Source organism: Myotis davidii, unplaced genomic scaffold, assembly GCF_000327345.1.
Source record: "Myotis davidii unplaced genomic scaffold, ASM32734v1 scaffold699, whole genome shotgun sequence".
Taxonomy (NCBI): domain Eukaryota; kingdom Metazoa; phylum Chordata; class Mammalia; order Chiroptera; family Vespertilionidae; genus Myotis; species Myotis davidii.
In genome coordinates this window covers 3102024-3127351 of record NW_006291007.1, presented here as the reverse complement: position 1 = coordinate 3127351, position 25328 = coordinate 3102024, and the positions used below count along the sequence as shown (strand labels likewise).

At 40.3% G+C, this 25328-nt stretch overlaps 1 long non-coding RNA gene across 1 annotated transcript in view; it reads left to right on the top strand.

The window, feature by feature from the left end:
- Window positions 1-25328, top strand: part of LOC107183126 — a 62637-nt gene that overhangs the window by 6703 nt on the left and 30606 nt on the right. The window contains exon 2 of the long non-coding RNA XR_001513895.1: window positions 1715-1821. This is a non-coding gene — a long non-coding RNA (uncharacterized LOC107183126). The remainder of the gene's footprint in view (window positions 1-1714; window positions 1822-25328) is intronic.

Sequence of the window (25328 nt, the reverse complement as noted above, 5' to 3'; positions counted from 1 at the left end):
TTCATATTATTTCTTGTCAAGTTCTTTTAAAGCTTCCTTATCGTTTTGCTTTCTGGATTTGTTTTTCCCTTTCTATGAAATGAATACCCTTGATATAATGGAAATGTTTTCTTTTCTCTACTTGGTTGTAGGTTCCTAAGGGCCATGACCTTACTTTATCTTGGAATCATTTTTAGGGCTTTGCACATAATTGATGTTCAATAAACGTTTGTCGAATGGAGTTGAATTGTGTCTTTCATCTAACTTCCTAATAGGATAGTTGAAGTTAATTTAGAAAGCAAGTGTTCTTAATACTGTCTTTACAAAAATAAAGAGAAACCAAATTAGAAAGTTTACTAATAGGAGAGTTCAAAGATTGAGGCAATTGAAGATTGAAGCCAATAAAAAACATTTTGATGACTTTGCTTGTATTGAAAAGATCGCCTCCAACATAGAGTTAAAAGTTTTCAAGAATAAATAAAGTAATTTCTCAGAGGCATAAAATCACTTTCAGACTCATAGCTGAAGGGGACCTTAGAGATCATACAGTGTAAACTTATTTTACAGGTGATGAAACTGATGTTCGATTGTACAAATGACTTTCTCACATTCATACAACTAGTTAGTGGAAGAATAAAGTTGAGGCACAGTTCTGCTTATAAGAAGCTCAGCACTTTTCCTAGTGTACTGTAGTTCTTTCAGCATAATGAAGTTATTTATATATGTGCCATCTCCCCCAAAAGGGTCATAATGGAAGACAGAGGTCATGTCTTTCTTATCTTGCTCTTTATGGAAAATAAAAAGGTATAATGCCTGGCAAATATGGCTGCCAAATAAATAGTAGGTTCTCAATTAACTCCCTTTGAATTAAGTTCTTACCTGATGACATATGATTTTTCTTGGCCTCACAAGAAGCCACTTTAAAATGTTTTTTAAATTAGTTTTACTTATTTAAAAAAAGTATCATTATTCTTATTCTTAGTCCCCACCTGAGGATATTTTTAAAATTGATTTTAGAAAGAGAGAAATATCGATTTGAGAGAGACCATTAAAGGGTTTGCCTCCCACAGGCATCCTGTCCGGGAATTAAACCTGAAACCCAGGTTTGTGCCCTGAACAGAAATTGAACCCTAAACTTTTGGTGTATGGGACAACACTCCAACCAATTGAGCCAACTGGCCAGAGTGAGAAGCCACTCTTTATTTATTCATGAAATATTTGTTAATTACCTACCATGTCCCAAATCCCATGTTAGTATCAAAATGAGGATTAAAATAAAGATCTCTTTTCAGCTTGGAGTCTATATTAAAATATTACTGTAAGATGGTAAATATGCAATTAGAAAGGAAAGGAAGTAAATTCTCAGTTGATCTATTTCCTTTTTATAGATTCATTTGCATTTCATAGAATTTTAGTGCTAAAGGGAACTTAAGGTTACCTAAGATCGCATTGTCAGTAAATGGCAAAGCTAGGGCCAGGATCAATGACATCTCCCTCAAAATCCAGCATTCTCTCCATTACCAAGAATTCCTTCATTTTGCATTTTTGGAATAACATATGCGCTAGTTAAATTTATGAGTGTTAATAAAAAAGGAGATCCATATTTCTTCTGGATTAGATATCAAAATGCCTGAAAGGGGGTGGGCGTTATGGAGAGAAAATAGGGTAGGAAGACAGCCATTGATTCTTAGCCAAAAGAACAGAAAATGCTCTAATCATCTGCTTCAAATTACAGGATATTAGAACCAGAAGGTCCCTGGAGACCACCTAAGCAAACCCTGTTAGTTTCCTGATGAAGATGCTGACTCAGAGAGGTTCCAGTGACTTCGACAATGTCACACAGTAAGTTACTACCAGAGGCAGGACCAGAATCCAGGTATCCTTATTCGCCATCCCCAGGCCAGTATTTCCTGAGCTTCAGTTATTTGCAAACTATTCTTTTCAATTTGTCTGAATCCACACTGTATTAGAACTCAATATTTTTATTTGCTAACTCATTTTTTAAAATATAAAATTTTCTAATATGTAATGTATTTTAAAACTTCATTTTAATAATTTTTTGCCATTATCATAAATGGAAAACCGGTATTGTTTAGTATAATAAGAAGATAAATGTAAAAATTAAAACTTTGGGAATATTTCTAAATTCCACTTAATTACTCCTCTTGCTGAAGGTATGGAACCTGAGGCTTACTCTCTTTTTAAAGAGAGAAATAAGCAGGTGTCAGGGACCCAAAATGATAATTCTTGAGGTAATCAAAGACTGTTAAAAAGGGAATAGCTTTCTGTGTATTCTATGCCATTTTATGCTGCAGCTGATTTCCACGTAAAATCATTTTGTGTACCACCAGCAATTCACACCCCACATTTTGGGAAACACTGCTGTACCCTATAATGGCATTTTACTGAATATGTGTTTTGACTTTACTTTTCTTTTATTTATTGATGTTGAGAGCGAGAGGAAAGCTGAGAGAAAGAGGGAGAGAGAGAGAGAGAGAGAGAGACAGAGAGACAGAGACAGACAGACATTGATTTGGTTGTTCCATGTATGTATTCATTGGTTGATTCTTGTATGTGCCAAGACCAAACCTGCAACCTTGGTGTATCTGGAAGATGTTCTAACCAACTAAGCTACCTGGCCAGGGCTTGACTCTACATTTTTATCCTTGGGTAACATTGTATTTCATAAATGTCAGTTGCCTCTTATCTAACCTGTGTTTTAAGAGCATCGATCGTTATTGTCTTATCCCACTGAGGAATGAACTGAGTTCCAGAGAGGTTTCGAGAATTATACCAGCAGTGATAAGATAACTGAGCTAAGGGGCAAATAAACCAGGAGTTTAAATTCCTGATAAAGATTTGGCCACTTTCCTCCCTTCCTAGATGTGATCTGGGAATCTAGGAGTTGTGCAATCCGTGTTGACTGCAGGTGTCAAGCAAAGGGCTAAAGAGGGCAGGGAGAAGGCTAACTAACCTTAATTAAAATAAACTCTGTCTGCTCTTGCCAGGTTGGCTCATTTAAACCTCCCAGCAACTGTAGCCCCACTTTACAGATACGGAAACAATTTGTTTGTTTTTTAATATATTTTTATTGATTTCAGAGAGGAAGGGAGAGGGAGAGAGAAAAACAACAAGGATAAGAGAGAATCATTGATTGGCTGCCTCCTGCATGCCCGCCACTGGGGATCAAGCCCACAACCTGGGCATGTGCCCTTGGCCGGAATTGAACCCGGAACCCTTCAGTCCACAGGCCAACGCTCTATCCACTGAGCCAAACCAGCCAGGGCCGGAAACAGTTTTAAAGAGGCTAAATAACTTTTGCAAACTCACACCACTTATAGTAAGAGGCAGAGCCAGGATTCAAACTCCTCTTCCTGATTTTTCAAGCTCATATGTTTTATTGACAACATGAAGTTATCGATCTGGAGACCTGGGCGTTAGGGTAATTTTCCCACCAAACTGAAATCCAATGCTGAGCTAAAGATCAAAGGATTCTGATCCAGTATCTCTGCCCCTTTTGCCCAGTCATAGGTTTCCTAAGTTTTCTTATCATCTCAAATAGGGCCCCAGTGGATTAATGTAGTAGGCCTCTCATTCTATCTCTGTTCCCTGTACAAGAACCTGCATAAATGCCATTGGGTCCTTATTTTATATTGCATCCTACTGTTATGTTAGTAGAGCAGTGGCAAAATTTCAGAAATTGGTTTTAAAAATTGAAATTCCAAAATTAATGCTGTTAGGAATCAAATAAATTAGACTAATTTTTTAAAAATATAGAAATAATCCATACGGAGAGACAACTTATAAATCATTTGACTTGGCTATCCCCTAAATCTTATTAGGAAGGTTTTTGGTAGGTAGGGGAGGGGATTCTGAGGGCAAACTGCTTGAAGGGAAGTCATTAAAAGAGAGACTAAAAGGGCTGAAACATGGGGAGAGGGAAGGGATCTTAATGACTAGGATTCGGAGGAACTTAGGGATGAGGAGCAAAGTGTGTATATGGGGGGAGGAGTAGATATAGGGATGGTGAGGAGTGAGGAGACAGGAGATGACGAAGGAGGAAGAAGGGAGACAGTTTTCTCCTTTCTTCAGCTCCTTAGCCTGGCTGCTCTGCTGGCAGCAGCTCTTGCATATATTATAAAGCTTTTCCACATCCCTTGAACAGATGACAGTGCCCTAGAAAATAGAGCCTCGTTGCTGCTTTTGCTCCCTTTGGACAACAGCTCCTCCAGCAGTCTGGTGTCTTGGAGAACATCATCATCCTCTCATGCAACCTCTGTGGATGCCGTACCCCACAGTTCTCATGTTGCTAAAGCCATGGCACTGCTATCTTCAAGGCCCACTGTATCATATATTTTGATGCATACATTTTGTAGAACATCCGGGAAATACCTCTGAAGGTTCTGTTTTTCATTTTATTTATTGAAGTGTAGCAAAACGTTAATGGATGCATATCACATGAGGAGCCAGCAAGTGACGTATCCTCTTATTTTGCAATGGCTTGTCTGATGCAATCATTGATTTTGGATAATCTATCTACCATTCATTTCACCCTCAACATAGCCTAGTCCACACATATACCAAAACATCCCAAAAAGCTGGGCTCTGCTCTCCTATCAATGTCTTTGTAATATTTTAAACCAGTGATTGTTCTGCCACTGGAGAGATTCCAATTTTATTGATATACTAGAGGCCCAGTGAACAAAATTCATGCATGAGTAGGGTCCCTAGGCCTGGCTGGCAATCAGGGCTGATCGATTAGGGCCTTCTGGCTGCCAGCTGGGGCCTTCCTCTGTTCCACGTCACCCCCTGGTGGTCAACGCATGTCATAGCAAATGGTCGAACTCCCGAGGGGACAATTTGCATATTTGCCTTTTATATATATAGATAATTTGAAAGCACAAAGAAATTATTTCAGAGTCATAGGGCAAGGCAAAGTGGTATCCTTGAGTCAGCTACAAAAACAACAGTCAAAACCTCTCATTGTTTGCCAACCTCTTGACTTGCTCTTGGAAAAAATGATCTCAAACCAAAAAGTGATTTTAAACAAATACCTCTAGAAGGGAATTCAATCAGAAGGTAGGTGAGAAGGCATTAAAAGAGTATGTAGTCCCATAAATGTGCTTGTCTTCAGGCCCAGACATGTTCCATCCCAAGATTGCAAATATGATCATAAAGCCAGGGTAGCAACTCCTTGATGAGAAGTCAGAAAGAAAAATGTTAACTGAATGTGTAACATGCTGAGGAACTGTATCCAAAGGGGTTGATGAATGGAATGAAACCAACCTAGAGGAAGCTCTCCAAGAGAGATTCTTTGGGGAATTAAAAATCAGGAAGAGCAATCATCGGTCAGAAAGAACCACCGCCTGGAAAGTACGTCATTGGGTCTAGAGAGGAGAGGTAGCAGAGTTCAGTGGAAAAAGTCCAGAACTTGAAGTCTGGAATTTGGTTCTCTCTTCCTGACAATTCACATGACTTCTTCAAAATACACTCGCCCAGGCCAAAAACCGACTTCTGCACATGGGCCACGAAGTTTCCATCACACTGTACATGGTATTTTGTGCAAGAGCCACACTCAAGGGACCAAAGAGACACATGTGGCTCATGAGCCGCGGTTTGCCGACCACTGAAGGGTACACAGCCTTCTGTTGCAGTCATAGAAATGCCTGGTGAATAAAAGAGAAAGTATCTATGAAATGCTCTATAGCTCTAGAAAGAAAAATTATGTATGAAGAATTTAGCTTCCAGGCTTCACTGGATTCATTAGAAATTTATGTAGTGGAATTACCAACTGATATGAGGAATGAGCTGCAAGTTATGGAGAAGCAGGCAATGCTAAAATGGGTATCAGTAAATTAGTAAGATAATACCTATTCTTTTGCTTTGAAATAGGACTAGCAAAGCTGCTAAATATAACATTTGTTTTTCTTCTGCCAAAGTAGAACCATTTTCCTTGAACTTATCCTTACCTCTTTCTTGTTGTTTCCCTCCCAACTTTATCTTCTTTTTTTTTTTCTGTTTAAAAACTTCCCATCCATCTACTTTGGGTGAAGGTAGGAGGGGCATTGCTAAAGGATTAACTACCTAACTTTTCTCACCATTCTCTTGACTTAAATTAGCCTTGATATTCTCAAACATGTTTCTGTATAGAACTTGGGTGGAAAATATTAATGCTGAGAGGAAGGTCAAATTGGGGATATAGAAGAATTGGCAAGGAATTGAAATCCAAATGTTTGAGTCATGAAAAGGAAATAAATGAGACTGAAATATGATCAAGCCATATGAGGAATCCAAGTTTTTTCTTACATGAAAATTATTGTTTAGGGCATTACTATTCCAGTCCCAGAACTCAAAACTTCAGGTTTATGAAACTTAGCTCTTATCTTGTTTCAATAACTTCTTAGGTTTGGATTCATTTAGTACACTACGTACAGATGAAAGAAAGCAGAGAGGTGGGGAGAAAAGAGAAGCCTGAGCATATGTTGCCAAGATTTTCTTTTTGTAGCAAATGACTGTTTTTTCCTTTTTTAAAATTAAATTTATTAGGGTGACATTGGTTAATATGATCATATAGGTTTCAGGTTTCTATGTTACAAGATCTGCATATTGCACCATGTGCCCCCAACCAAGCAAATGACTCTTAAATAAGGAAGAGCTCATTCTCTTATCCCTTGAAATCTTACTGTGTCATATTCCTCCCCAAACTTGACCTTCCTTTCAACTTGTATTGAAATCTCTCCAGAACTAAATTCTATTGTCTAACTCAAGCGATAACTTTTCTTATTTCCTTCCTTTTCGCCTGCCCTATTACAAATAGATGGCATGGACTTTTTTTATTAAAACTTTCTTATAAGCAATGTTTATTTTTAAAATATATTTTTATTGATTTCAGAGAGGAAGGGAGAGGGAGAGAGAGATAGAAACATCAACTATGAGAATCATTGAACGGCTGCCTCCTGCATGCCCCCTACTGGGGATCAAGCCCTCAATCTGGGATGTGCCCTGACTGGAATGAACCGTGACCTCCTGGTTGAGTGTCATAGGTCGACACTAACCATTGAGTCACACTGGCTGGACACCAGTGTTTATTTTCATCAAAATATTTCATGCAGTTAGTTTAGGGAGTTAATGCTTTAAAAAAGACATACACAAAACAAAGGCTCCTGATGCCCTCAACTCCCTTTTCATCATTACTTCCTGCCACTCATAGGCAACCATTCAACTGGTTTCTTGATCTCTCTTGACATTTACCTCCTCATTTCTAAGAAGGGTATGTAAATTATCTCTTTTTACTTTGTCACACAGCAATTTTATGTCAGGCAATTGTGAAAAACTTAAAGATGTGCACAATACCTGGCCAGTGTGGCTCAGTGTTGACCCATGAACCAGAAGGTCAAGGTTCGATTCCTGGTCAGGGCACATGCCTGGGTTAGGGGCTCAATCCCTGGCAGGGGATGCAGGAGGAGCAGCCGATCAATGATTCTCTCTCATCATTGATGTTTCTATATCACTCTCACTCTCCCTTCCTCTCTGAACCCTCTTCCTTCCTTTGAAATCAATGAAAACATATTAAAAGAAAAAAAAAGATGAGTACAAGCACTGACTGGTTTGGCCCATTGGATAGAGCGTCAGCCTGCAGACTGAAGGGTCCCAGGTTCAATTCCGGTCAAGGGCACGTGCCCAGGTTGTGGCTTGATCACCAGTAGGGATCACCAGTAGGGAGCATGCAGAATCATGCAATGATGATTCTCTCTCATCATTGATGTTTATCTCTCTTTCCTCTGCCTCTCTGAAATCAATAAAAATATATTTTTAAAAAAGATGTGTACAAGCTATTCTGATCAAATTTATTGTTCCTCAAAATTTAGATATTGAGTTTAATTTTGTCTTCGAATTACAAAATTAACATAACCAACATACAATATACCATTATAAATGATAAAGTTTTTATAAATGTATTACCAAAAAGGTAATACATTCATCCAACTATAAAATCAATATAATAGAATCAGTCAGGATTCAATCACAGAAGCAGAACCCACTAGGAACTGTGTGTATGAGTGTGTGTGTCATATATGTATCGTATCTAATCTTACACAATTGTGGGAACTGTTTAACCAGTCTCTGTAAAGCTGTTGTCTTTACACCTAACCCTGGAGCTTTAAGACTTCAGGGAAGGCAGCCTGGAAGGGAGGATAGATGTAAAGTGGGGAAAAACAAGTGTGAGTTGAAACCTCCAAGCATGAGTTAGAACCCACATGGACAGACTGAAACAACGTCAGTTCTAACTGCATCTGATGTGATGGTGTAGAAACCCTGCAGGAGAAGCTGTCCCCTTTTATCATATGTAGCCCAGGAGTTGGAAAAACTGGAGGAGGATTCAGGGGAAAGTGGAGTACTTAGTTGTATGTCCAGTCGCTGTCCCATGCCAATGGGATAAGTAATAATGTGAGCTACAAAATGGTTCACTTCCAAGCCCCAATCTGTGGAAGATTGTGGTCCACTCTATCCAGAAACATAAAGGGAGGGAATTCTGGGAAATGTAGTTCAGCCTAGCCAACTTGATAAATTACAAAGCCACCAAAGTCCACCACTTTTCAGTTTGGCACCCATATATATTTCTACTACTACTACTACTACTACTACTATTATTATTATTATTATTATTATAAACTAATAATAGAGGCCTGGTGCACAAAACTCATGCACTCGGAGGGGGGCGGCGGGGTGGTGTCCCTCAGCCCGGCCCGCAGTCTCTCTCAGTCCTGGAGTCCTCAAGGGATGTCCGACTGACAGCTTAGGCCCACTCCTTAGTGCTGCCGCAGAGGCGGGAGAGGCTCCAGCCACTGCCGCTGTGCTCACCAGCCATGAGCCCAGCTTCTGGCTGAGCGACGCTCCCCCTGTGGGAGTGCACTGACCACCAGGGGGCAGCTCCTGGGTCGAGCATCTGCCCCCCTGGTGATCAGTGTGTGTCATAGCAAGTGGTCATTCTGCCGTTCGGTTGATTTGCATATTAGCCTTTTATTATATAGGATAAATAGTTCAGGAACCAAGTGTCCATCATTCCTCCTTACCAGGAGAACAATGGAAAAGGGAAGCATTTGAGATCTTGTCAGTTTGGCTCAAATAAACTCAGAGAGAGGGAGAGAGAGAGAAAGAGAAAACAATGGTAAAGTCATCTAACATTCATTCCTGGAACCATGTGGGAAAATTTGCTTTAAGAGAATAAAAGAACAATAGTGGTATTTAATCTCTGGAAACTACCTAGAAATCCATCATCAGGGATATTTTCCTAGCTCCTTTTTCTTTATTCAGATTAAGGTAACTGCTGAATAAATCAAGGTTTCTGAAATTATATTATCTAGAGCACAAAGCAGTAAAATGTAGCAGGGCTAGGCTTCTAATTCAGAGCCCTTTTATTTCCAATCAGCATCTTATTTAAAAGAAAACAAGCGAAAGGCTTCCAAATGAATCATCTCTGTAGCAATCTGCATTTATTTTCTTACCTCTTGGCATTTAAGTGACCTTTTTTTAAAAGTAGGCAGGCTTAAGCTTCTCTCTCATCATCACAGTGGAATCTAAAAATTGCTGCTTATATTGTTTAACCAGCAAAAACAATGCATGCTGTTCAGTAGACAGTAAGTGAACATGGACACATTAACTTTTGACTATTAAAAGAAAGTGCTTGATGGAGCCAAATAACTTAATGTTTTTAGATGAACAGACTGTTTCCACTTAGCATAACTTGCTTTTTTTCAGGGAAGGTTATATAAAAAGAAGTACTACACCTAAGTTTTTATTATAAGTAAAGTTTAGGTCTCTCTTTTCTCCTAATCCAGGGGTGTGGAACCTTTTTTCTGCTGAGGGCCATTTGGATATTTATAACATAATTTGCAGGCCATATAAAATTATCAACTTAAAACTTAGCCTGCTATATTTGGTCAAACATTTAATTAACTCACCCCAAATGCCTTGGCAGGGCCAGACCAAATGATTTCTCAGACCTTATATAGCCCATGGGCCAGACGTTCCCCACCCCTAAGGTATTCATAAATGAAATGTATTATTCTTTCTACTGTGTGACATGTAGCAATAGACCTAAATGTTTTTTAAAGCATTGCATCTGTTTCTCCCCAGTCTTCTCCATGTGATAGTCATAAAAATCTCCACTAAAGGTCAACTCTTGCATGAGCTCCTTGCATGAATTTTGTGCATCGGGCCTCTAGTTGAATAAGAAAAATTACAATAATTATGTCACAAAGATAGAGATAAGATGTTTAGATTACAGGAAATTTAAAAAATAGTTTTAAATGTTCCTGCTGTTGAAAAAACAGGAACTATCAAACTCCTTTCACAGACCTCTTTTTCTGGATTCTAAGATATGCCCCATTTTTCTTGCCTTCTGGGTCTTTCGGGGGAGGAGCGTGGTTCGGGCAGGGCTCCAATGGATGGCTCAGGTTCCCAGTGAGTTCATCTTCCATTTTGTGGGTATTGCCTCATTCATTCTGTGAGAACTTCTGCTTCTGCATTCCCCACATCTTTGAGTGTTTCTACTTTTACAATGAATACTACAGAGCAGTGGTCAGCAAACTCATTAGTCAACAGAACCAAATATCAACAGTACAACGATTGAAATTTATTTTGAGAGCCAAATTTTTTAAACTTAAACTATATAGGTAGGTACATTGTTATTAACTTAATTAGGGTACTCCTAAGGCATAGGAAGAGCCACACTCAAGGGACCAAAGAGCCTCATGTGGCTCACGAGCCGCAGTTTGCCGACCACGGCTATAGAGTATTCATCTGTTTGGTTGGGGATGGGTGGTGGGGATTCCCTCCACCATTTCTTTACTGTACAGGTTTTCTAGATTCAGCACGATCTTCCATAAGAACCAATGTCTTCATTTATCCATATAGTGTACACCTTGGAGTATGATCATTCTTAACTGCAAAGACTTCTGCTAGACTCAGAGATTTAGTGAGCTTTCCTTTGAAGAAATTGAATTTGCCCTTAATTTTTGTGTTGAAAGTTGTTGAGAATTAGAAATGTTTTAATGATTTTTTTAAAAATTTGCAATGCATATAAGAATGCACATGAATAAAAAGGATCAAATTTAATAGGCAAATTAGTTTTATTATGAAATAGCAAAGATAGGTATAATTTCACTGTGAATTAGAAAGCATATTACCAATAAAATTTCTGAATATCTACAAATGTTGATATATAATCTTTAAAATATTCTACAGAATTTTAGCACGTCTCTCCATGATATCCAGGCTCTCAAAGGTCCGAACACTTACAGGAAGGGTCTCAATAGGAAGATGCCAAAATCACCTTTGGGATTAACACCCAGAGTTGTCTCCTAGGCTAGCTGGCCTGCCCTGCTTTCTTAAGGCAAGAAAAGCTAAAATGATAGTCTCATTTAGTCAGGGGCTTGCAGAGGAAGAACAGGCAAGCACTCAGCAAATTCTTCCCTGGCCATAATTTCCATTTATCCCTACTTGGAGAAAAAAATAAAAGACAAAAGAGTAACAAACACTTTCTCCATAGTTTCTCCAATTGTTTTATTGTGCTCACTCAAACCAACTCTCTTTAAAATTCTTATCCAGGATATAATGAATCAGCAAATTCTTTTTAATTTGTGGTACTCAGTTGTTTTTGCATAAGCAGTGCTTTATGCCTGCTATGTTTCACCATGATGTAAGCGATATTTGTCTTTGCTCAGAAGCTGTAGATTTACTAAGCTGACTTTTCTCTTCAAATGAAAGCTGTGCTCCTAAAGGAGAGCATGCTGGGTGACTTGGTTTAAATATTTTCACTGGTGCCTTTTAAAATGTGGTGCTGTCTTTTGGGGCTTTGTTGATGGAGGCTTGGCAACCAAGGCAGCACCACCATTGTTCTCACTCACTAGTTCCCTTGTTGTGATGAACAAAAGTTTCAATGGCTATGCCCTGGCCAGGTAGCTCAGTTGGTTAGAGTATCATCCTGTACACCAGAAGGTTGTGGGTTCAATCCTTGGGAAGTAAACTGTTCAATGTTTTTCTTTCTCAAATCACTAAAAAATATATATATATATATCCTCAGGTGAGGATTAAAAAAAAAAGTTTTAAAAAAGTTTCAATGGATAGAGCACATAGGGTCTGGATGTCAATTTTAAGTAAATTATTTGGTTTTAGTAGTTGTAACAGGAAGCCCCTTCCACACTCCATTATTGCATAATTTTCCAAGCAACTGAGTCCCCAAGCCAAGAAACTGCTGGCTAGGGATTGCCTCTGTTGCCACACTATTATGAGCTAGGAAGGAAGCTTAATAAGAGCTTTCTTGCATGTTCTCTGCTGTCCCGGCATGGCCTTAATAGGGTGTGGATGGTCTTTCAACAGCGTTCCACATTGAGGCAAAAAGTAACCCTGAGCTCATCCCTCACCCCCACCTACTGCCTTAAAAAGTTACTACAGGATGTAATTAAAGAAATAAAAAAGGCTGAAGCTATTAACCGGAGTCATATACCTCTCCCTGCAAATTTAACAGTCCAACTTCCTCAACCAAAAGTATTTTAAACAACAAGAGGCTATTACTTTACCAAGTTGTCTGTTAGACCCGTGGGAGTAGAAATATCAGATGATCCCTCTGGGATTATTTCTGAATGAGGAAATAATTATCCTTTTACTTATTTGTGGCCCTAGTGCAGTGGTTCTCAACCTTCCTAATGCCGCGACCCTTTAATACAGTTCTTCATGTTGTGGTGACCCCCAACCATAAAATGATTTTCGTTGCTACTTCATAACTGTAATTTTGCTACTGTTATATATCGTAATGTAAATATCTGCTATGCAGGATGTATTTTCATTGTTACAAATTGAACATAATTAAAGCATAGTGATTAATCACAAAAACAATATGTAATGATATATGTGTTTTCTGATGGTCTTAGGCGACCCCTGTGAAAGGGTCATTCGACCCCCAAAGGGATCGCGACCCACAGGTTGAGAACCATTGCCCTAGTGAATTCTCAAGGTATAGATAGCCTCAAGAGTTAAAGTCAGATAAGGCTGAGAGAAATGCTTTTTAAAACTGTCCTGAAGGATGTTGCCCCTGCTCAGCTGCATTTTATAGGACAGCTCCCCCATCATCTTAACTAGATTATCAAGAATCTTTCTAGTCCAGCAGGATCGCTTCTGGGTGTTTGCTTAGCTCTCTAGTATTGGTAATTCTAGTGCCCTATATTTCTGTAGGCAAAAAAACCCTACATTTTGCTCTTGGTAATTCTATTTGAGAAAGTTGGAAATTTATTAAACTTTCCAACTAACTAAATTTCTGCATTTGAGTTTTAACCATATTTAAGTGTTGGTATGATGTCAAAGAAGCTATTGATTCTGAAATAGTGGGCTGTGATTGAGTTGACTTAAACACACACACACACACACACACACACACAAATACTCTTTGGATGTTAAATGTGATATAGACATTGTAGTAATAAATAATTGGTTTTATACTGGTTATTTCTATTCTGGAGGATAAATTCAATGAATGTAATAGTCAAAACTTTAAAAATAAATGAGGGCAAAGTAAGCGTAGATAAAGCAGCACCCAGAAAATCCTTTTGTAAGACTAACTAGAAACAATTTCACTGAGACTCAGTAAGACTCACTGTTGAAGGGATAATTCCTCTACTTGAAGGAATAAGTCCAGGTGAAACTTAATTCATGATAGCCCATCTCATTTCCATTACCTTCTGGGACCCAGTCAGCAGAATGGAACTTGCATCTAGAAATAAACCCAGTCACCAGCACAGAATACAGACCATGAGTAGGGGTGCCAAGGTGGGGGCAGGGGATTATAAGCACAGATAGAGAAGGTTCAGTCTGGAGAGCAGTCATCAAATTAGCAGAGTTGGCCAGGAGACAAGCAATGCAAAACAAGAGCACCCTGAGTAGGACATAACAGAATAGACATTAAGGAGTCTCCAGACAGCAAGGTCACCATGAAGGCCCAAGGTTCAAGAGCGGTGCCCAGAGTCCCGAGAGAGACAAAACTAAACGTGCAGAAGTAAAGGACACACAGTTATTTGAAACAAAACAGGATTGGTACTGGTTAAATAGCAGTTATGTTCTCTTCTGCCTAAGAGTATGACTGGTCTGGGAGCAGAGGAGGGGCTAAGGTGGAGATCAGCTGATTAGAGGTGGGGGTCCTAAGAGGCCTATTCAGGGAAGGAGCTAAGTCTTTTTTGGGCAGAAACAAACACAGCGACTCTCAACGATTCGTGTGTACCAGAATCACCTAGCTGGGTTGTTTAAAGGTCAGATTCTGAACTCCACCCCCAGAGACTCTGGGCCAGTACATCTGGGGTGCAGCTCGGGAATCTGCGTTTTTACAACCACGCCAAGTGATTCTGCAGACCCACATTTTGAGAATGACAGGAAGCACATTTTTTTCCACTTGATTGCAGCCTCAAGGATGAGGAGGACAATTGAGTTAAGTTTTAGCCCACAAATAGAACGGTTAGAAATTGAGGACTTAGGAGGGCCTTCAACATAACTGGACTTAGTGAATCATTAGTCAGAAGTGATCCCATTTCACAAGTTTTGCATTTTTTAACAACAGCGGCAGAACTGTAACTGCCACATGAGAGGCTTGAAATGTAACTAGGAGCATTTCCCATCATTCAAAAATGTTAAGCATTCGAGAAGTTTTCCACCTTGATTTTAAAAGCTGCACATTTGAAAATAAAAACACTTTTTTTCCTTCAAGTAAAAATAACACTTGTGGATGACAGAAAATTAAAATTTCAGATAAGCAAAAAACAGTATTTTTAAACATCCATAATCTCACTACCCAGAGATAACCACAATTAACCTGCTGGCGTGTATCTTTCCAGCCTTTGCCTAGACAAATATACTCATATATGGGCTTGTTTTTCTCCCTTTGTTTTGATAAATGGGATGGTACTGCCTGGAGAGCGGTGGTTGTTTTTTAAAGCTTTTGTTTTAGAACCAGGCTCTGAGATCACTCTATCCCTCCTGGACCTTGTGGTCTTCCATCTCTATTTCCCTTGGCATCTTGGCTTCATTCTCCTGTATTGATCGGCTGTTAGTTTGTGACCAAAACTGAGTGTTCTACAAATTAGTGGTAGATGCAACAACTTGCATAAATTTCACAGAATTGGGCCAAATGACAGAAACCAGGCGCAGGAGTCCTGGCCGGTGTGGCGCAGTTGGTTGAGTGTCATCCCATGCACAGAAAGGTTGTTGGTTCAATTCCCAGTCAGGGCACATATCCAGGTTTTGGGTTTGAACCCCTGTCTGGGTTTGTGTGGGAGGCAGCCAATCCATGTTTCTTTCTCACATTGATGTTTCTCCCTCTCTCTAAAAGCAATTTAAAAAACATATTTAAAAAAAAAAATAAGCCAGACACAGGAATACATGCTGTATGATTCCATTTATACAAAACTCTAGGAAAGGCCCAATTCATCTATAGTGGCAGGAAATAGATGCATGGTTGCCTGGGTATAGAGTGAAGGAGTTCACTGCAAAGGAGACCTTTGAGGATAATTAAAATATTCGATGTCTTTATTATGGTGGTAATTTCATGGGTGCATACTTTGAGGATAATTAAAATATTCGATGTCTTTATTGTGGTAATTTCATGGGTGCATATATTTGTCAAAATTCATTGAACTTAAGATAGGTGGGCTTTACTGTATATAAATTAGGCTTCAACAGAATTGATTTGCTTTACACTCATTTACTGTTCGAAATTTTGTGAGAGGGATTCTTATTGGCTCAGTTTGAGTCAAATATCCACTCTGAGTCCCAACAGCCAAGGCTGGAGGCTGCTGGACAAGAAACAGATCTGTGTAGATTCCCAGCTCACAGTAAGACTCCCTTCTCCAGAAACAGCCCTGAGACTCAGGAGTGACCCCAGTGGGTGTGCCTGCGCTGTGGGACTTAGGCCACCTGCCACGGCTGGCTGGTGCTGGGTGGACACGTGACACAAGCCAGGCAAATCATTCACCAGAAGTCTTCAAATGGGAACTTGGGAGAAAGAATCAACATCTCTCTGGATGTGAGTCCCAGGTGTTGCCAGTAGGCAGGTCCATTCTCTTGGTCCGTTCAGTGGTCAGCAAACTCATTAGTCAACAGAGCCAAATATCAACAGTACAACGATTGAAATTTCTTTTGAGAGCCAAATTTTTTAAACTTAAACTATATAGGTAGGTACATTGTTATTAACTTAATTAGGGTACTCCTAAGGCTTAGCAAGAGCCACACCCAAGGGGCCAAAGAGCTGCATGTGGCTCAAGAGCCGCAGTTTGCCGACCACGGCCTTGGAGAATAGAGTCAGCACACAGAGCAACAAAGCAGAGCAGAGTGCTCATAGAAAGGATTTATCTGCAGCGTCAAGTGGATGTGGAACGGGAAGGTCTAAACGCTCCAAGTCAGCCACCCACTAGCTTTCCTCTTCCAGGGCTAGAGAAAAATCCAAGGATGGGGCTTGATCTGAGTAGTTTATCAGAATTGCCAGAAACAGGTGCGAGTGAAGAGGTGAGTCTCCGCAGCCAGAGGAGCACATGCAGGCTCCTCTGCCATCTAAGTGGCCAATGGGAGATCAGACATAGGCGGCACTTCACTTACTCATGCTTTCAGTGCATGTTTACTGAGCACCTACTGTGCCCCTGAAGACGTTCTAGGCCCTGGCAATACAGCAGTGAACGAGGCAGATGAGGTTTCTGCCACAGTGAAGCTTTCGTTATATTGAAAGGAGGAGATAGGCAATAACCAAACAAACAAGAAACAGAAACATGGAAATTCCAGATAACGACACACTGGATGAAAAAATAAAACACAGTCATGGGATTCTGGCTTCAGCACAGAGCAGGCCACTTTAAACAAAGAGATCAGGAAAGGCTTAGCAAAAGAGGTAGCATTTGAGTTGACATAAGAAGGAGCCCAGGCAGCCGGACCAGATTCCACAAAGGCTCAGAGGTGGGAAGGAGCTTGGGGTGATTGAAGTGACTGAAGTGAAACCAGGAAGGAGAGCTGAAACAGGAGATGCCAGAGAGATCAGCAAGGGCCAGAACCCCAGGGGCTTGTAGACCAGGGGGAGGGGTTTGGTTTGTGCTACAGATGGCGGAAAGACATTGGGCTATCAAGAGGATGTTTCCATTTTTGAAAGTGCCCACCAGCTATTATGCTGAAAAGCAGAGTGTAGGAAGGCATCAACGGAAGCAGGGAGACCAGATAAGGGATCCCAGTAGTTAAGTCGTATTGGAGACCAGCAGACATGTAAAGATTTGGGCTATGCATAACATCAGGAGCTGAAAAAAATTAAAAACAGGTGTTGGACAGGGTTTAAATGTATAGACTACGAACAAACCAAGGTCACATGGCACACAAGCTAGTAAGCCAGCTTAAAACAAAATGTAGACAGCCCAGAAGGCTTGGGATGCCAAGTGATGCAGGTGCCCTCAGTGCCCAGAAGCCCACTGCTGAAGTAGGGGAACCCCTCCTCCATTTTTGTCATGTTTTTATGTCACCTGGGCCTCAAAACATTGTGGCTTGTGCCCTGATGTTTCAGACTTTTTAGGGACAATGTTCTTTCGGCATCTTCGGAAGCCCCTCTCTTGCTAGTGCTCAGATCCACACTGTTCTCCCAAGACCCTGTCCTCTTGTGTGGGCAGATGTTCATGCTCCTTTGACAACAATTCATATAAATGGAGTCTCAAGATCCGACTTCTTTGCACCAACCCCTCATGGCCATAATACATGTCTACATAGCCCTGATGGACACAGCTTAGGTTCAAGGCTAGTCTGCTTTAGCTGTATTATTTTAAATCTCCCTAATTAAGCTTCCCAAGTTAAAATATTAAGACCCTATTAGCAAAGTTGATTTGGTTAATCTAAACTCGAAGTAAGTACTTAAGCAGCGGTACTCCTAATCTGAGCTTTCTGTTGGACTTTTGAACATTTTTCTCCAATTTGGAAAAACAGAGAGACAAACCAAAGAATAAGAAATAAAACATGCTACTATAATCTCAAACACTGAGTGCCCAAACACTGAGATGTTGGTCCTCAGAGATATATTCTCTCTTCCCACCAAATTTTACTCTTCCCACCCTTCCCAGTGTCTGAGCCAATACTATTAGGAGGATTATAAATCAGTATTCTTAGATTATCCAGGATTAGATTATTAGGCATTAATTTGCCAACTCTTCTAGTCAAGGGTCTATTGGCTGCTAGAATCAAAGGCTCATCCCCAGAAAAAAACTAAACATGGGCTCAAAGAAGAATGGAAACTGAGGTCCTCTTTTGTTGTTTTCTCTTTCCCATCCCCACCCCCTTGTATGTGTATTTAATCCATCCCTTTCTCACTCTCTTTCTGGCTGGCTTCCTCTGCTTACTCATTGTCTCCATTCCCTCATACCTTAGGCATGCACTTGACCCATTAGAGCCACTCAACCTTAACTCTTTATAACTTTCCAGAATCCCAACCTCCACCCTCCCACCCCAACCATCCTAAATGCCCCCAAGGAGGAACTCAGTGACACAGCTTTGATTTTCCAGCCAGGTCACAAGTCATAGGTGACTGTCCAGGCCAGGAATTAGCTGCCTCTGAGTCTGAGATCTGTCTCTGATTATATAGGTGTGGCCAGGGGGCTCAGATCACACAGTATTTGACATGATTACTCAGGAGCAGCTGGATCTAGGGACAGGAGTGCCCCGGAAGAGGGGATAGATAGACAGACACCCCAAAATACCTTTCAGTACATCCTTTCCATTCCAGGACTCAGTGGCCTGGTCATAACTGTTCTGTTCCTATGCTGCTTCCCAAGTCTCCTTGCTAGAAATAAAACCCAGGACCCAGGACTCTCATGGGTGTTTCTCCCTAGGCATTTAGCTGGCCCTGAGTCACCATTCTCCCTCGAGTTCTCACCTTTATTCCTTTAATTGCTTCTGTCCAGAGTTAGAGAAGTGCTTCTCACACTTTTGTTAAAATGCAGTCTTATTCAGTCTGGCTGCGATTTTTGTGTTTCTAACAAGCTTCCAGGTGGTACCAATGCTTCTGTCCCAAAGACCTCACTTGGACTCAGTCTGTTTCCAGTTCTTAAGTTCTAAGTTGGTTTAGTTCTTAGGTGGTTTGTTGTTTTTAAGGCCCTAGCCCTGGCACAACAGGAAAGCATGAAGCTATACATACAAATTATGTAAAAGCTAGAACCTGATGGCACGAGACATGAAATAAACTGTCCTTTATGTGCAAGGCAACGGGGAAGGTTTTACTTCTTAGAATTCCAGAATAGCTCCTCCCCAAGGAAATAGCTGTCCGTGTAGAAGACTGGACCACACCCCCAGGAAGCTCCCTCTAGGACCACTCCTAATATTTGCTGGCCCTGGGACCAAAGCCCATGTGGAGGCCCACAGACTGTATGCCTAAACAGTTAAAAGTCATAAATCAGGTGACCAAACTGCTAAATAAAATGTGCTCCATCCTCCTACCTTAACAAATATATCTTCGAGATGACAATATTTAAAAATACATGTAAACTATAGTTTTATATAAGCAAATCAGTATATTACCAAAGAGGATGCGATTTAATTATTAACAGTGTCCTAAAGTCTGGCAAAATGAAGTATTCTTGTTTATGCAACAGGTTGGGGAAAGCACAAAGACCTCTAGAGACTTTATATTGGCCCAGGTAGGCCAGTCACGCCACTCATCCAGGGTGACACACCTCTCTTTTGATGGCCTTTCTGCTAGACTCTAGCAGCTAGAGAGAGGTAGCTTGGCCTTTTGTTGTCTGACACACACGTCTTGTACCCTCAATTCTTCAATTGAGCAATAACAGGGAGCAGAAATGACCACAGCTCACGATTCCAGCTTTAGCTTAGCAGACTCACATAAAGAAGTTAGAAAAAGTGTGCTGTAGGTAATAATGTCAGAACAGGTGGGACCAATCATGGAACTGAGGCATGTAAAAATCAAGTGACAGTCGTGGCAAGGACCTTCCAGGGAAACACTAAGAAGGCTTCTTTAGACGAACTCTGAGGTCTGTGGCAGTGTGGAATTCTGACACTCCTCTTGGGACTGGGTTCATATGTGCAGTCACATGGGCCACGCCGTCATGGACTTGGCCTGATTTGTGGTACTTCACTTACCAAATAGAATCTCATCTTATCTATATCTTTCTATTAATGTCACTTAATTTGAGTTCACTAGGAGCAGTGCCTCACCTCCCTGATTTTGGTTACCAAGCAGATGGAACTTTGCCAACTTCAAAACAGCAACTAGGTGCAGAGCTGACCCAAGGTCAATGTTCTGCCTGCAGTGCATCCTATCTAAAAGGTGCCTGCTGTTTCTTCCACTCCTTAGATTATTTTGCTTATTAGAGTCTGGCGTTCCCAGGGAATCTGAGGGCCGGAGAGAACAAAAGCAAACAAGATACCTTAAAAACATTCCCTGTTCTTTTGACCTTTAAGGGGCATGCAGGGAAATGGAAAGGCTTGCTCTGCTTCCTGAGAAAACTATAGTAAAAGGAATTTTCAGCTGGGTATTGTTTTTGGGATGTGTTCAAATTTCTCTAAGCTGATTTTTTTTTTCCTAACAGGAGTAAAGAAATCCAAAGATTATCTTAACAAAAATAGAGGCAATGCTACCCTGTCTCTCTGTGTGCAGTTAGATTACGATAGTTGTTTGCTTATTTATTTTTGAGTGAGCCTTTTCTCTAGACACGTTCCAAACCCAAAAACCTTATGAATATCTGATTTAAACTTAAAAATCTTTTCTGTAGATTTGAAAAGAAAAAAAAAAGTAAGAATTTATGAGTACTTTTGGATAAGATGGTGGCTTTGAATGTTAAAATCTAATTCCATCCCACTGGGCACGTCCAGTTCCTGAAAGGAATGAAACAGTAAAAGAGCATCCATCAATGCAACAACTAGAAAAGGGTATCATCTGGTTTTTAGCAATGTGAGGCGTTTCTAATGGACTATAGCAGATAATCTGCATTGAAGGAAGAGCTTAGTACATCCTGACTCTCCTTCCCCCAGGAGGCAGAGTCCTAGAATAATTAATGGAGATGCTGGGTCCACCAATATCTCCTAAGGAGGAAACACAGAGTTACAAGTGACTACCCTATTGAGAAGGGGAAAGCCCCTTCCTGAGTTGGTGGCTATAACAATAGGCTAGGCTGGACCTGGGCCCCCCAGGCTAGTCATATGGCCAGCAGAGAAAGTTGGCCCAGATGCACCATCAAACACCGATAATCACAGTCTCTGCCCATCAGCTTAGAGCCCCGGAGGCCTTCCTTCTTTTCTTATGTTGAGGATCAAAGAGACCTTCAAGTTATGATTGGAGGAGATCATTGTAGCGTCTGGGAGGGGTGGTTGAGGGGAAACAGTGTTGGGATCCCAAGAGAATCTTTTACTCCGTTTCAGGGTCTTATAGGGCATTTAGATAATTCTCTCAGTTTTCAAAGGGCAGGAAAACAACCCAATATGGGAACCATGAAAATATTCTGTATCATAAAGGGAAGAGACCATAGGACTCAAGAGGAAAACCATACTGTTAAATATGATGAAGCGTAATGTACTGGACAGGAAACAATATTACTTTATGAGCTAAATATGCAATTTCTCAAGAGGAATGAGGTGTCTTTGTTTAAGAACATGTAGAGCATGACTGGCTTTGAAGATGAAGCCTTCTAGGCATAGTCAAGATGGTCTGGTGAGCAAAAAGATCAAGAGATTAAAAAGGAAATGAACCAGAATTGGGAGAGGTTGGAGCAGATCAGAAGGGCGATGATGTGGGGAGAGTCTGAGGGGAAAAAGCTAGAAGTTCAACAACCTTGAGGAGAAAGTAGGCTCTGAGTGGAGAAGAGAACAAACATGGTACAGGAGCAAAAATGAGCTCTTGATGAGCAGAACAGGAGACTGGAGCAAACTGTGACCACAAGGAACCTGTAGAAATCTTGTGTGTGGCATTGGACTGCCCAGAGAACCTCCGACGGTAGGTTAGTCCATGGTCATCTGGATCCCAGGGACATGGTTGATTCCAGCTGACATCAGAGTTATAGTTGAAACCTGAAGTAAAGTTTAGATGATAAATTTCATTGTGATCCTAACAAAATTAAAATATGGACTCTGCAAAACAGCAGCTGAAAATGTTCCCCAACAGTAAGTAGACTGACATGAAGACATGACTAAGTGAGAGGCAGAGGCCAGCACAATAGTTTTCAAAATGGGAATTGGATGATAAAATAATATAAATACAGGGTGGAACAAAATTGGCTTACAGTTGTTCGTATGGAAAATAATTCGATAATTAATACATAATAATACAAAAATAAACTGCTTTGTGTACTCACAACTGTAAACCTACTTTTGCCCCACCTTGTATACTAAAACAATAGAATGGAATTTGAAAATATAGAAAGCAATAAAGTCTCCAGACTCAACAAGATAGAAAACTGAGTCCATAATATGGAGGCCAAAAGTCCTCCTAAAATGCAGAGAGAAAAGATAAAAGTTCACAATAATGAGAGAGAGGATGGTGAATATAGAAAACAGAGTGAAGATAAAAATTCAGAGTTAAAGCCGTTGCTGAATACAAAACAGTATTATCACAGACCTAAAATCAAGGATATAACTAAACTCTCCTAAATTGAAAAAAAAATGCCTCTGTGTAAATTTATAGGGCACGCCAGGAAAGATCAATGCAAAGACACCAATATTTAAACCTATCCTGACAGCCATTCCTGATTTAAAAAGCAAACAAAAACTATTATATTAAGAATTAAATGGCTGCTTCTTTGAATTATCACAAATTAGTCTCTTAAAGGTTAAGACTTGGGGCATACCCACCAATATTAGGCTACAGCCATCACCATTATGTTTAACATTGGTCCCAAAATGTCAGAACAATAAGAAAAAGAAGTAACAGAGGAATATTAGAAAGGCATCAAATTTATTGTCATTTACCTATCATATGATCATTTACATTAAAAAAACAATTGAGTCCAGTTATGAAATAAGTATATAAAAATCAATGGCTTCTACATGTTAATTTAAATCACCTGATTATATAATACATGTGTAATATATATGTATTATATTAATAATAGCAACATAAATAGATGTAGAAAACTTCAATTCTATAATGAGGGACAGCAAATGAGCAAAGATAAGCCATGTTCCTTAAGGGGAAATATTGGATATTGTTAAGAAGCCGTTCTCCTTAAATAAAGTTATTAATTTAACATCACCTCAATTAAAGTGACAAAGGAATTCTTTTCTTAGAACTTGACAAGATATCTGGAAAAATAGCCAAATAAGAAATTGAGAGGCATCATCAAGCTCAGGACTTGCACTGCAGACCTTAAATTGCATTCCAAAGCTACCCTAACTTAGGCAGAATTGCCATGGTGAAAATACAGGCAGCTTCATGCATGTGACACTCAAATCATGAAAAGGTGAAGGCTCTAATTTTGTAAATGAGCAGTCTCCAAAAGAAGGATTACAACTGGCCAATAAACATATAAAAATAGTTTTTAATGCAAAATGAAACAGGATGTCATTTTTACCTAATTAACTAAAAAACAGGAAAGACTGTTGCTGAGAGTTTGGGGAAGAGGAGCCCTCTCAGACACTGCTGATGGGAGTGAAGACCCCTGCCTGGCTTCCCTGCCCTCTTTTCTTTTTTTGTAATGTCACTTCCATTTCTCTATAATGAACCATTGCTCCTTCTCTCATAAGCCTGTGCTTCAGGTGAAGCTGAGCTGAACTCCCCATACCTTCACCCGACCCAGGGATAGGCCAAAGACTCTTAGCTGGACAGAAATGGAACCCTTTCTACTGTGGTTGCTAACGAGCTGGATTGTAGATGACATTTACATATTTTCTAGGACCTGGAGAACGCACAGCTCAGAGACAGAGCAAGACAATGTTCGGATAGCATTGTTTGAGCTCCAGAGTTAGCCATTCCTGAAATAGGGTATGCCATCCTCACCCGTAGGGCCTAGCTGCCGGGGCTGACCAGCAGCCCCTGAGCGATGGATGGGCAGATTAATCCGATACAGTTTCCCTGTGAGAGAGAAGGCTAAGGGACGACGGCCTGACTGAAGGAGCCAGCCAACCCCGAGTGCCTGCCTCGTTAGGCTTTTATTGGCATTTTTATCTTTAGATACAAGCAGTAGGTGAGTCATCTTGGGAGGACACATGTGTTTACATTGTCCTCTAGGCAAGGGCATCCAGGGATTAAGCATAAGGATTCCAGTAAACACCCAGGGGTCTGCACAATCACAGACTTGTTTGGAAAGGTAAAGGAATCCTTAGGGGTGCCTCCATCGACACTCCCCTAAGTCTCCCCTAAGTTGGAATTTCAATAAACAGGGCAGGCGGTCTTCCACACACTTCCCTTTTCTCGGAATATTCTCCTTACAAGCTTTCCAACCAAGTCTCATGCTTCCCCACACTAGCCAAGTGGGCCAATAAATTTCTTTTGTTGGTGGTGGAACTCCTTAATCTGGTTTCCCTTAGCTATTTGTCACTTTAAACGTTTTGACTAATACATCTATCAATTCTGAAATTCCCTTTCTAGGAAATGGGCTGAGATAAGTCATTAGATATATGCACAGAGTTTAATGTATAAAGCTGAGTTTATCATGGAGTTATTTAAAAAAGTGAAAAATTGAAAACAACAGGACATTGGTCAAATAAATTATAGTTTATCCACAAGATGAAAGCCATGATCACTAAAAATAATCATCTAGAAAATTAGTTAAGGAAGTGTTTTTTATCCTCACCTGAGGATATGTTTATTGATTTTTTAGAGCGAGAGGAAGGGAGAGAGAGAGAGCGTGAAACATCGATGTGAGAGAGAAACATTGATTGGTTGCCTCCCGTTGGCACCCCGACCTCCAAGTCTGAGGATGTGCCCTGACTAGGAGTCAAACCCACAACCTTTTGGTATACAAAATGACACTCCAACCAACTGAGCCCACCCGGCCAGGGCAGTTAAGGAAATATTTTTACAATATTCACGTTAATACTTCTTTTGTGTGTGTGCTTATATATATATATCTCAACTTTTCCATAAAGAGCAAATATTATTTCTATGATTAGATGGGAAAGAATAAAACTATGTATATTTTTAAAAATCCATTGCTGGGAGCCAGTCCATCCTTGCTGTTTCAAGGGACCTGGCATATATGGTATACTGTTCTTAATATGTTTGCTCACCTTCTTGGCGCTGTGTTTTAACCAAGGTCACCTCTCCGAGAAAGGTTGTTTCCCCAGGTAGGGATTTTCCCCTGAAGTTAGGGAGGGAATAAAACCTCTTAACTAAGTGCCAGGCG